This window comes from Rhipicephalus sanguineus, unplaced genomic scaffold (genome assembly GCF_013339695.2).
Source record: "Rhipicephalus sanguineus isolate Rsan-2018 unplaced genomic scaffold, BIME_Rsan_1.4 Seq742, whole genome shotgun sequence".
Lineage (NCBI taxonomy): Eukaryota > Metazoa > Arthropoda > Arachnida > Ixodida > Ixodidae > Rhipicephalus > Rhipicephalus sanguineus.
In genome coordinates this window covers 79,396-92,075 of record NW_023615888.1, presented here as the reverse complement: position 1 = coordinate 92,075, position 12,680 = coordinate 79,396, and the positions used below count along the sequence as shown (strand labels likewise).

The window sequence follows — 12,680 nt, the reverse complement described above, 5'->3', positions numbered from 1 at the left end:
GAGAGATTGTTCATGCACATATGTTCGAGTATTTTATGTATGTGCGTGCTATTTCTAATAAACTCTCTGTTGAAAGTCAGCACTTCGCTTTGTCCCCCTTTTTTAGTCTGCCGTCCGCTGCTGCACTGTTTTCTTCACAATGGGTTATTAACTAGCTCACACATTGATTTGGTAAAGTCAGGTTAGTTCATGTACACATAACAACCAAAAAGGCTCAGTTAAAATAATTCCAGTTAGCAAGCATGCAATGCCAGACACATTATGACACATAACGTATGCTAATCACTGAGTACTAGCCACTTTTATTGGCGCACAGCTTTACACTCCCAACAGCTCACTTTTGCACATGTTACACGGCTTGTACCATTAAATTCCAGAGATTAACATCATGTTATTGTACTATAGGTTAACATCGGAGGCGCACTAGTCAACTGCACTCCAAGGTATTCTGTTGTTAACACTAAATTTGATCATTTAATGAGATTATTTTAATGGATGTACCAGAGGTACGAACTGCCCGTAAATTGGGCAGTGACTGTTGCCCAGACCTGAAATACAAGAGGTATATTCTTGCTCATAGTCAATGTGGCTGCTGCCACAAACAGAGGGATGAAATGTATATTTACCACAGCTATTAAACGTGCACAGTTTCAAAAATGAACATCTAGTAACATAAATGCTAAAACGACCCTGGATGTTAATGTCCTGAACAAATTTCTGTACGAATGGCAGAATTTGTGTTTCATTCATGTGTTCCCGAACTAAATTATTTTCATTGATGACAAAGGCATTTTCTTAGGGAAGAATCATGAAAGTTTGTGTTCTAGTGAAATAGTGAAACATACAGAAATAAAAAAAAGAAAGGCTCAAGTATGTTCCCGTGGCTAGGTATAGACTACATAGTAAACATAATTCATGAAGGTGAGAGAGAAGGTATGTCCCAACTTGCTCCTGCAAAGCTCTAACTTGACAGCTATACTCTGTTCCAGAAGTTCCGTGCAGCACTGTGGAAGCTACAGGACTTCTCACCAATCAGGAGGGCGAGCACATCTAAGTGTATCCTTCCGCGCCCTGTCGTCTGCTAGCGTGATCGCTGCAGCGAAAGCGGCAAGAGCATCTCGGGACACTGTGCAACTGCGCAGTGAGATGAGCTGTAATTGTGAAAGCGGTTAATATTCTCCTTGGCACCGTAAAAGCGCGCGTCTTCGAGATACTTGCACGTAGACATTTGAGGGATAGGGTTCAGTGGCTCATGTTTCGGTGGAAAGCGCCGCACTAGCCAAATTGATATGAAGCACCACGCTTCATCAGATTTCGTATACGCCTTACGCACTGTCCCGAACACATTTAGAGCCAACTGCTTCGCTCCCTTGTGGTAAAAGCTGATCCGGGAGCGATATCGCACAGGTGAACCAGGCGCCGCCATTTTGACTAAGGAGTGACCAAATCTGCCACCGCGGACTAATCACAACCCAGACTGGGTCCTCCGCGGCGCTGTGGACGCTCGGGCTGTGGACTACTCATAAAAGTTTAGACAGTGTCGTACCATTCCTTCGTACTTTATAAGTAAAAACATAACATACGAGCCACAACAGCGTTATTTCTTTCGTCATTTGCATGTTACAACACGTACAAGCAAGAACTCTTTCTTCAGTATCATGGAGCCACAAAAATTGTTTTATACAGAAAATGCGACAAAGTCGTCATACAAATCACAGCTACAACACGCAGAGAAGCCTTCAATAAAAATCTTCCGACGAGACCGCTTGCAAAAGTCATGAGGACAAACAACGGGCTACGTATATGGGGCACTACATCTCGCTTCGCAACACCTGCGCTCAAGGTCATGTAGCCTTGGCTCTGCTGCACGGAACTTCTGGAACAGAGTATATGTACACAGCTTCTCTGAATAATACTGAATTGCACACCTCAGCACTGTTAACCCATGGCATTCAGGGTAAACTGAAATGCAATTACAAGTGAGAATTTTCAATAAAAAGTGTACTAATAAAAATGTAAACCCTCTGAAATTTTATTTCAGGTCATACGACTGCTAAAATTATGTCATAACAAATGACTGGTGGCAGAATGCATGAGTGTGGAGGCTAGTGCTCTGTGTAACCTGCAATTTCCAAGGAATGGTGTCTCTTATCCAAGTACCATAACTTAAGTATTTCATGCCTTAATCATATCAGAAACTTTCACACTAACACATCTGCACAGCTTCTTGGTCAGTGTCCTTGGTCTAGGTGACCAGTCTGTGTCATCTGCTCTATAAACAGAAAAGTAATCTGTATTTACAGGCAGACCAAAGTGATATATGCACATAAGGGAGTGCAAGTATATGCACGAAATAAATGCTTCATCCTATTTAGCCCATCACATCAAGGACTGACAAACCAGTTGCTGTTTAATGAAATGAATGCTCAGGGGTTCCTAAACTAGGTTTCGCAGAACCCAGGGGTTGTGAAGGGCATTATAGGATTGTGAGTCAGTGCTCACCACTGCGAGTTCGTTGGTCCGTACACGTTAGTTACATTATCTTTTTTCTGCCTAATTTGTATCAACTTGCCCAATTTTCTGCCATTTTACTGCATTGTTTTTCTGTCTGCTGCCTCCTGAGAGCTGTCAATCTCTGCTGTATAGGTTGGAAACAATACAAGACGTAACACGACAGCTGTCCACTAACACATAAAAGTATAGCTGTATATCCAGAGATTAGGGCATGCTTAGACAACAACTGCAGTACATCGAAGTGAATCCTTTGCATTGCTAAGCTTGAACACATGTGTTTCGATTCCAGTGTGCAGTCGCTGCATTTAGACAGGGACAAAATGCAAGGACACCTGTGTACTTAGATTTAGGTGCACATTGAAGAACCCTACATGGTCAAAATTATTCTGTAGTCCTCCACTGCAATGTGAATCATAATTAATCACGGTTTTAACACGTAAAACCCCAAATCATCAATCAATCAATCAATCAATCAATCAATCAATCAATCAATCAATCAATCATCAGTCAGTCAGTCAGAGTGAAACTCACTTGGCTGGCAGTTGATAGAGGTAACCCCGACCCTTGTCACTCCACACACACACGGTCAGCAGAGATGAAGTCCCCACCCATCCATCGCTCGCCGTCGGTTGTCCGTCGAGCAAAGCAGTGCAAGTCGTACGCGTCGTAGATCTGACCAGACAGAGAAGAGGTCAACAACGTGGTCAGTGGTGCTTCCATGCCCTCCACACTTATAGCATGCAATTATATTCATGAAATGCCATTAGAAAGGCACACACTTTTTAAAAACATGTTTGCCTTATGCATTTGTTAAGCATGGAAAGAACATTTCAAAGATGCAATGATTTTCCCACCCAACAAGTAGTTTTTAGTATATACATAATATGCATTTTTTAAAACTGGCCTAGTTTGAAAGTGGAATCTCAATGAAACGCTATTCTTTTTAAAGAGGACTGGCATATCAAAGTTATGTCTAATGATGAATTTCTGAAGGGCTACAAGAATGAAAGTTGTAGACTGATTTGGATCAAAGCTATAGCATCAAACATTTTTAAACCATATAACAAGTGAGACTGTTACTGTATGATAATTCTTGTATTAGTACAGTAATAGCAGGGTATGCCTGCTTATCTTTTAGGCCTACTATCCTCTCTCCCAAAAAAGAAAAATTATTGCGACTGGGTGCATTCCACACATTTTATTGGGCCTACCTACGGTACAAAGCTTATTAATCTGTACAAGAGTATGATACACGACAGCACTAGAACATCTGAGCTTTTCTTTGTGATGCCAGTAGGCGGTTATGTAGTTGAAACCTTTATTTATGTTAAACAGCAGGGCATGTAACGCTCTTACAGAAGAAATTCTGGACACAAAACACCTTCACTGGTTCATGCACAGGTCTTCGTTACAAGTTCAACAGACAGCTCATATGAGCTGCACGGCAACTGAGTGTGCAATTATTTATAACACAATCCTTATAGTAACTAAGTACTACATTTTAACGGGGCGTAAAAGTTAGCGAGGTTGTACCAAATTACTGTCGTGGGCCACTTTAGTGACAGTGACAACATCCATGCAACGAATTCTTCGATATTACGAAGTTTTTCTATTCCCCGCCGTTCCTCCATAGAAGCACATGTATTTGCGACCTCTATGTAACAAAGTGGCAGCGGGAGACACCCTTGATATAATGAATTCTCACCGCCGACAGCCTAGGGATTTTGTCCCGCATTTTGTCATTTTGGCACGAGTAGAAGCCGCATGCATCTTCTGCGTTACCCCGCCAAGAGAACGCAAAGCGTTGGCGTTGCGCATGGCACGCTTGAAGCCCAGCCTGACTGCAAGGTGAGGGCGAATGCTCGTTTGTGCGTGCGGATGTGCGCGAGGCGAGCAGGCAGGTGCCGCTGCGGGTGCCCCCCCCCCTCCCTCCCTTCAAACCTCATCCAGTAGCTCGTGGGTGCTGCCACACTAACCGCGCCGGCTTTCTTTAAAACAAAAAAGAAAGAAAGAAATTGGCTAGAGCTGTGAAATAGCAAAATTTTGGGCGCGAAGCGAATTCGAATATTGAAGTGTGAGTGCGAATCGAATCGAATATTTTTCGGATATTTCTCGAATATTTCTAGAATTGTTTCGAATACTTCGAAGCGAAATTGCAGAAAAAAAGTTAGAGAGGATTCCTAAGTATCTTCTTATGAGATAGCAACATGAAAGTGTTTCTTTTCGCTAAGTTGATGAAGCACAGGCAGGGTTGTGTTTCATAGTTTGTCTTATCAATGAGGCAATGTAGAGGCCGAATTCTATTCATGTACATGATTTGGTGCAACCAAAGTGTTCCCAAACACTTTACAGTGATAGGCAAAGATCCATTACCTCAGCCTCTCTCCTCTTTCAACTTCTGTAGAAGCCCAACTGATGTGGCGGAAGGTGCACTCCCTTCAAGTCCGGAGTTCCATATCTGCCTCGTAGACGTCGATATATAAGAACATCTGAAATTTTGGATGCTCAAAAGCTTCGGCTTCCGATTTTTCGGACTTCCTGCCCAAATTTCAGGCCAAAACAGCATTAATTGAGCCCCCAACTCTGCCACATCTTTCATCTCCATGTTGGAACCAGCGTTTTCTTGAGATAATACAATTTCAACCGTAGCGGAGCTTGAAAGGCAGCTTTGCCGCAATACGGGGTGGGATGAGGTGAAGCATAATGAAATCTAAGGACCACTTTCAATCGGACGTTGACTGTGTCTTGGAAAAGTTCGACCGTAACGGAGCTTGAAAGGCAGCTTTGCCGCAATACCGGGGTGTAATGAATGAAGTGAAGCATATTAAAAATCTAGGGACCACTTTCAATCGGACGTTGACTGTGTCTTGGCACAATTCGACCGTAAAGGAGCTTGAAAAGAAGCTTTACCGCAATACCGGAGTGTGATGAGGTGAAGCATATTGACAATCTAGGGACTACTTTTAATCGGACGTTGACTGTCTCTTTGCAAAGTTCAACCGTAGCGGAGCTTGAAAGGCAGCTTTGCCGCAATACCGGGTGTGATGAGGTGAAGCATATTGATAATCTAGGGACCACTTTCAATCGGACGTTGACTGTGTCTTGGCAAAGTTCGACCGTAACGGAGCTTGAAAGGCAGCTTTTCCGCAATACGAGAGTGTAATGAGGTCAAGCATATTAAAAATTTGAAGGAGCACTTTATATAGGACGTTGACTGTATTTGTTTTTGGGAAGTTCGAATAGTTCGAATAGTAAAATTCCAGAGCGAATCGAATCGAATAGCAAACACTATTCGAAAAATATTCAAAATTTCGATATTCTCACACCCCTAAAATTGGCTTTTCCGTTGGCACCCCCACCTTTCGGTTGTTGCAGTAGTCTCTGAAGTGCACTTCGTTAACGTGAACACCAGTGACACCACTAAAAAAATTTGCAGTGGCTTAGCTCGGCTATGCCAGGATATACGTAGCGTTAAAAAAGGTTCAGCTGAATATTCTTAGCTTTCCAGATTGTCTAGGATTATTAGCCTTCTTCTGTTCATTCTTCGTAAGCTGAACCGCTAATTACCAGGCAACTACTTCGGGATCCGATGAGATAAGCTTCTCGGCTCTTCTGCGCCGTCGAGCAGCATTTGCGCTCTCCTTCTCCATGCGTTACCCACCTGCAAACGCCAGTCAGAGGTGCTATCAAGTGGCCCCAGCGCAGTCAGACGGTGACTGCACAGCGAAGGCAAATAGCTGCGCGCGCACCAGCGCCAGTGTGTCTATGGCTACGAAGTCACTTCTCTCGAATGCGGCGCAGACCAGCAGCGGCGAGCCGCGCGCAGCTGTGGCGGAGTCTGCGCGCGTGCCGGTGCCAGTGTGTCTGCCGCGCCTATGACGCTACTCCTCCCGAACGTGCAGACCAGCAGCGGCAAGCCGCACGTGGCGGTGTCGGAGAGCACATGAGATGCCAACTCCGGTGACCCAGCTGTGTGACATCACTGATCGTCGCGCATGCGCAGCACGGCTCATGACCCTCCACGCGAAATTGGCTCTGGCTAGGCAAGTGTAGCTAACACTACAAAAACCTTGCTTCGTGTCGTTACACTTCGAGTTCGCGCCGCATATGTGGAGCCGCACTGCATATGGAGTTCGCTTGTTTTCGATGCCATGCGCATGTGCGGTTTCACTGCACGCGCATGAAGCAGCCCCTGATGATGTGCAGCTCTAGCAATTTTTTTTAATGCCGACAACTGTGTCGTCACTACTGAGATGTCAGATTAGGCGCTGGTGGAAACTGTTCGCGACCACGGTGACGACAGATCTTCGGAGGTCGACTCGTCACTGTTGTCACGCGCTTTGCCGTCTTGCGCCGCACTGTGGGTTCACGAGACCGTGGCCTTTGAAATTGGCTCCGGCAACAATGCCGTCATGTTGCCGGAGCCAATCTCGGAGGCCATGGCTAGACGATGATGGAGCAGCGTTGTAGTGATGTCCTATGAACGTTCAGTATTGCCGTCCTTCACAAACAAGCAAGAGAGCAAAATACACAGTTTTCTGCTTCTAAATAAATGTTTTGGGTGAGCTCTGCCTTCAATTCAACTTGTGTTTAATTTGTGCATTTATTTTCAGAATTTTCGTGCTGAAACTGGATATAACAAAAACCTGTTTATAATGAATTTTTTCTTAACTTTGTCAATTTCGCTATACCCAGGTTTAAATGTATTTATCTTTTACCCTGCTCAAAGCTTGTGGTGCACAGGCCCTATCTACCCTGCCTCAGGATAACCATGTTGAATCCTGTTGGCTTAAGTGAACTCCATACACAGTAAACTCCTATACACAGTAATGAGTATGGCACGCTAACTCAAAGCGTGCATAACTCTTTACTGTCATTATTACACATTAATTTGCATAAATACATGACTTAAATTATTCGTAAATAACCTCAAAAACCCAGATTTCTTAAATGCTCCAAAAAAACCCATTTCTCCCTGAATATCAGTTTGAAAAATAGCACCCAACTTTTACTCCTCGAATTAAAAACAAAATATGAAACCCGAAAGCCAACAAACTTATATATAACCCACTAAAAAATACAGAAATTTTGAAGCTAAGTGGGGTATGAGTTATACGCAAATTTTGGTGTGCAGTACGACTTTGGTGACTGAAACAAATAAAGTTGCAGTGCGATCATTTCTATCAAGGCGTAAAATTAATTTGCACGGTTGAAATGTGTGGGTAATATGCAGGGACGTCAAATATTTTCGCAAGTTGTAGTTGCGTGTGTGTTATGAGCGAGAAAATACGGCACATTCTACACCAGTTGGCGGTGCTTGCATTAGTTCTAGAATGCACAAGTGCCCAATTAGCTGAAGGCAGCGAATGGCGAAAGCTGAAATGGGGCATACATGGCATCGCAAACTATTTAAAGGCAAGGGTTAACTCTAGGCCTCTCGGTAATTCTTGTGCCCAGCAAAGCACCACAGGTGACTTCTACAAGTGCAGGTACAGAGCCGAGAGAATTCCAGCGGAGAAATAAAATCCACGCTCTTACATGCCAACACTTGGCCGTCACGACGAGTATGGTGCGCTGGTTGTAGGCACAGCATGCCAGGCACAGGGCGTTCAGGCACTTGAGGGTCATCGACTCCCCCTCGTACAGCGGGCTGGAAGACTGCTGACAAGACGGAATTAACATGCAGTCACACAAATAAAATGCTCCAATTTCATCTATAACACAAACAGAATTATATCTAGCATTGTCTGTTATAAGAACAAGTGCCGATACCTACGAAAAAGAAGTCATAATTACGCGAATGAAACACCAAGCAGCTAGAGGTCTTCCAAGAGATTCAAAATGGGTCCAGTGCAGACTTGTATGGAACGAATTACATGTAAGTGATTACTTCTAATCAAGAACATTTCTGGGCAATTCTGTTATTTGTCGATTACTTTTCTTACTCAGTTAGGCTCACTGTTATTCAATCAATATTTTTTTGAGCAATTAGTTACACATAATCAGTTACTCTATTGACAAGAAGGTATAACAGTCGATGCATCTTTGAGCACTTGAATTAGGTGACAAATCAAACAGAATGCCTGTGGCCATTGAAAACAGCCTTGCGGTTCCATGTGTCATGAAAGGCAAACACAGGCATTCAACACTTGTTTTCTCATCTTAATGCTCCACCAGGTGTCAGGGTCGACTAATTCAACTCGTTCTGCTATGGAAACCGCCCCATCAATTTTTATTGGCCCTACGAGGAGCATCTTCGCCAAGCTGTACAAAGCAAATACACAGCACTGCTTCATCAATCGACCAAGATGCAAGCTGTTGTGGCCATGTAACCACAAGCTTGCCTGCAAGGCCCGTTCATATGCATTATTCAGAGGCATTTCGAACGTGGCTGTGACAAGTTCACAACTTGAGCGAAGTAAAAGGCAAGAATTCCGTTTTTTTTTTTCAGAACGGCCGATTTTTCAAACATGATTTCATGGTTCCTAGAGAGTCCAAAAATTAGACGCTGACTACTTTGCCGTATAACTTTCATGTACACGGTCGATCATGCGACCTTCTTCTCTTAGAAACTACTGATCACAAGCAAGCCTGTGTCAAATTTCTCAAGGAGCAAAGATATAATCTTAAGTGTACGTCTGCTGGATGTTTATTAAATCCAATCACATATGTATGCTTGCAAACTTAAAGTCATATCTTCAAGAGTGTCAAATGGCTTCCTAGAATAAGTCTCCACTAGTTGTACCACACATGCTACATTACAGTTTGCTTACAATGAATTAAATAAGTTTAGGAGCACTATGAAAATAAGCAAGGTAATGCAGGGTAATGCAGTTTTCTTTTCTGAATAACAGAAACATTACTTAAAGCTTTTAGGAGCTGGTTGTTTTGTATGAGGAAGTCCCCTGCCTTTACTTTCTTTTTATTCAGGGCCATCATAGCTAAAGAATTAAGATATGGATTGTAACAAACCTTGTAATTCTCAGGCGACAGGGTCCATACCTTGGCCATGCCACAAGCGGAGATGGCTACGACGACATCGTCTGCACAAAGTATTTAAGAGGAAAAAAATCTAGAACGTCTGTGCTAGTATTTTCACTGCTGCTTTCCATGGAGATCAGAAAGACATAACTGTTGCTTGAAGACGTGCTTAGAACATTTTCTTAAAATATGTTTCTTTTCTTAGCAACATGTTGGCATCAGACTTGTATGGAACGGTGCCTCAATTCCTCTTGACGAATACAGTCATGAATAATATTTTTAAAGACGACGCAGTATGAAGAGATATAAAGAGTGCATGTTCAATTTGCCCACTATACTCCCAAACAAAAATTTCCCTTTAGCTTGTGTCGCAACGTGGCAACAACTTGATAATGATTTTCAAATGATGTGCCTATTTTCATGTCTACTCCATGACCATAAACTATTGCTCAAAAGTTGCAAAAGTGATTCATTGTGTGAGATTGTCTATAGATCACGAAGATCGTAGTGCTGTATCTCAAAAGCATTTTCGTGCACACCTTCTCAATCATTCATGAAAAAAACAAAACAAAAAAGAACAGAGCATTAAAAAAATAAGAAAACATCAACCTGAAAACATTTGCTTTTGAAGAAAATGAATCAACATTGACAAAATAATGGGTAAAAACTGGCAGTGAACCAAAGCAAGCCCACCGAACCTCAGAACAAGAAGCTAAAGATTGAAAGTAACATGGCCGCGAAGTCCTGAAGACTTGGTAGGAAGAATGGACCACTTACCACGCAAGAAAAACCACTCTCTGCCCAAGCTCAACTGCCAGTGGCAACACCTTCCATCACTGCCGGATAACACCTCACAATTTTTCCTTATAGCTAGTCTGTCTACAGTTGTCGGAGTTGGCTTCTGCAGACCGCTTTATTGTCATTCAGCACAGCAGATTCACTCCAAAGCTCACATTGCCATTTTTCGATGCACTGTAACACGTACTCTTCATCTCAAGATGACAACCAACATGACCACTACCAGCTTTGTCACCGCTTTTTGGCATTTCATCTCTTGTCGAATACCGCTGAGGTAGAAATGAATCGCTTGCATCACAAGACACATTACAGCAGGCACTAGGTCGCAGTCGCCTACCCTTCCAAGACATAACAACTAGTCTGTGCAAGGTAGAGGCAAACATCGACAGCGATCCTTAACTCATTTATCAGCAGATCCCGATGAACTGTGCAACTCATGCCGTCTCATTTCTTACTTGGCAAAAGTGAAGTGTGCTTGCCTCAAGAGCTAGGCTTGTTCAACCAGCAGGCATCGATCCACGACATCGAATCATGCACTGACAAGCCTTAAAAGATCATCTCTGCACATCGGACAAGGAAGTACTCGTTGCTCTTGCGCCCACAAAGTGGCACACCAGCCTTCACCACGAACATAAGTCTGTGATGTGGTCCTGGTGCACAATGGTGAATCAGCTCCTATACTGTGGAAGCTGGCTCGAGTGACCGAACTGCTTCCTGGTCCTGACAAGGGCGTTTGAGCGTGTCGCCTGAGGCTAGCGTCCGCTTCTGTAATCGAGCGTCCTATCCAGGAAGTTTCCCTTCTTGAAGCGGGCAGATCCTCGTAGTTTATTGGCCGTGGGAGTGTGTTACAATAAAGAGAATGAAGGACACGGAGCACAAGCATCAGCCACGGGCATTGAATCACTCAGTTGCTGCCATACCATCGACTGAGCCAGACATTCAGGTCTGGCTCTCATCCCAGTGTTTCGTTACAGGCATCATGGTTAGGGTGTAAAATTTGATGCTTGTCAGTTTTTCCACTAATATTTCAAAATTTTCTCGTCAACAAAGAGACACCTTGAAAGCTTCAACTACTTTTCTCCATCATTAATAGGTAGCACAATACTTTACCAAGGAAAGATACAAAGAGAACAAGCTTTACTTGAACTGAACGTTTATTGCGAGATGCTTATACATATATGTGCAAAGAAACAGAAAACAAAAAGAAACAAGCCCACGTGCCAGGTCAATCATTATTCATCCATTTGTTTCTCCACTCAACGAAAGAGTAAAACTGACGTCCCACAGTAAAAAAATGTAAAAACGTGGAATGGACTCACCATTTCGTGTAGGTGTTCTAATAACGTGCATGGCACTGATCCAGTCTGAAGAAATGCGCGACACCAGCTCGAAGGCCACAGTCAACGTCATGGTGTGAGGACGACGACATCGCGTAGTAGCCGTTGCAGAACAGATACGAGGTTTCACCTCCAGAAAGCGTGGGACTGTAAGAGGAAGAGCTTGTAATTCAGAATGAACAACTAGCAAAATAACTTTTTTCTTAGGCTAGTTGGTCTATACTTGATGAAGTCATTGTAGCGCAAAATTAAACAGACGCAAAGAACATAAGACCAGGAATCATAGGCAAGCCATGCAGTAACCATGGTGTCCATAGCACTAGCTGTGTCCTGCCTTGTGTTGTTTGCATCTGTTTTATTTGAACTATACTACAATGCCTTTGTTAACATGACTATTCCTTGCAGAATATGACACAAAAGTGCTGGTAACATTGACAAGCCTGCCCATGCACAGCTCACCTGCATATGCGTATGAACGTAGGGAAGCTTGTTGTTTTCCAGGCACCTGCCATCCGTCAAGTCCCACAAGGACATTTCGCTGCACGCAGAGATATTACAGCTCAATATTACCTGTACTTACTACTTCTGCTTCTTGCACAAGAACAGCAGTATTAGCAAATAAACCTTAGAAAACTAGGCTGACACACTGGCCAATTCAACAGTATTAACTTCAAGCAGCAGACTCATCGGAAAAACATAAGCTAGTTCATCACTCATTTTTTAAAACAGGACAGCGCCAGGGATGCAGGCATAAAAAAGGCAAAAAAAAAAAGCACGTTTTTCATACTTTGCCACGTCCACTCCATGGCTCCTATACAGTACAATGCTGTATATCTCCACTGTTTAAAAAGAAAACCAACTAAGCACGACCAGATACTGTCAGACCACGCGATGGTGGAAGAAGCCGGTGCGAGAACTTCAATGTGATGTCATTGCCCACGCTTCATTCCAGTGGCTTTTCTGGCTTATTAAGTTTCTTCTCGTGTGGCTTTTATAATGTTGTAAATAGTAGGCAATTTTCTATTTCACTTGTGTACTATTAGCTAGAGC

At 43.2% G+C, this 12,680-nt stretch overlaps 1 pseudogene; it reads right to left on the bottom strand.

Moving 5' to 3' along the window:
- The window catches only part of LOC119378228 (WD repeat-containing protein 7-like), a 98,036-nt pseudogene that overhangs the window by 77,902 nt on the left and 7,454 nt on the right, over positions 1 to 12,680 (bottom strand).